A 1,407-nucleotide genomic window follows, 5' to 3' on the forward strand; every position below is an offset into this window, starting at 1 on the left:
GCGCACTGCCTGGCACAGACTGATGGGAGCTCGGGCTCCAGCCCCTCACGGTGAAGGTCTGCGTTTAAGGTCTGTTCCACAAGCAGACCCCCAAACAAGGGTTCTTGGAAAAAGTTATAGGGAAATCGTCCTAAGCAAAACTAGCAGGAGAGTAGGTGACACAGGGCTGGGAAGGAAAAAGGCCAAATAATCCAACAAGAACCCACAGGAAGCAGCTGTGTTTCTACCCCACCACAGAGCTCTGGAGACAGTGTTTGCAGTACTGTACAGTAGGAAAAGCACTGGAGTCCTTACTCCCTAGAAGCTACTGGCTAAGAGTTGTCTCTGTGTGGCTATAAATTGCCACGTACTTCTGAGTGGCCCAAGGCACAGCTGATTCTGTAGCCTGAGAGCCCAGTGCCAGAGGGACACAGACGCTGGACATGAGAGAATACTGAGATACAGTGCACCTCCAGACAGTGAAAGGATCCAAAGGGATGTGGACAAAGCATCAGCAACCAGCTATCTGGGTTCCCCCAGGCAAGACACAGAGGTCAGCAGAACGCTGGGTCAGAGTGTGAGACAATCTAGGACACGAAAAGAAGGGAAATGGAAAATAGCTTTGGACTGAGAGACTGTAACTACAGCATTTTTATTTATTCTGGTGATCTTTCACTCAACAGACATTTATTTCATACCTACTATGTTTGACTGCAGAGATACCAAAATAAAAAGTCCTAACATTTGCTTTCCCCAAAGAGGCACTAATTTTATGACAGGGTCAGGCACACAATGAGATATGCCAATAAGTAAAAATACACAGGAAGGAAGAAGCCTCAGTGACTGGCTTCTAAAAGACATCAGTTATCAAAATAGAAATGAAATAAACTGTGTTTGAAGTCTAACCAGTAAAAACAGCAAAGTGGAGCCCCTCGGTGAGCTACTGCCCAAGGCAGTAAGGAAGTACTCTCAGTAATAAAGAGCAACAATTCATTTGAGGACAATCGACATTTTGAGGCAACAGTAAATCCTTTTGTGGAGATTTGGATATTTCCTAAAGTTAAACTGATTTTGAAGGGCTCACCCAGCATTTGATTTGTCCTTCTCAGAACCCACATATGCATCACCCCCGACCAATGGAGAGGTTCACTTTTCCAGCAAAAGAGGCCCTACTATGAGTCACAGATTCATTGTTGTTGCAATTTACCACAAAATGCAGAAATATTTAGAATGATGTAGGAAAAATTTAGGATGTCCTAGGAAAGGCTCAACTAGAATTCTGACAGAGATAATATTATGCAACTATATGCTACAAGTATATTAGTATATTAAATTTCTAGTATGCTAGTATATGCAAATTTCTAGTATATTAAAGAATTTCTAGTATCTTTCCTATCTTTTTTTATTCAATATCTACTGTGCCAAGAA

This window comes from Condylura cristata, unplaced genomic scaffold (genome assembly GCF_000260355.1).
Source record: "Condylura cristata isolate star-nosed mole 26May11 unplaced genomic scaffold, ConCri1.0 scaffold00021, whole genome shotgun sequence".
Taxonomy (NCBI): Eukaryota; Metazoa; Chordata; class Mammalia; order Eulipotyphla; family Talpidae; genus Condylura; species Condylura cristata.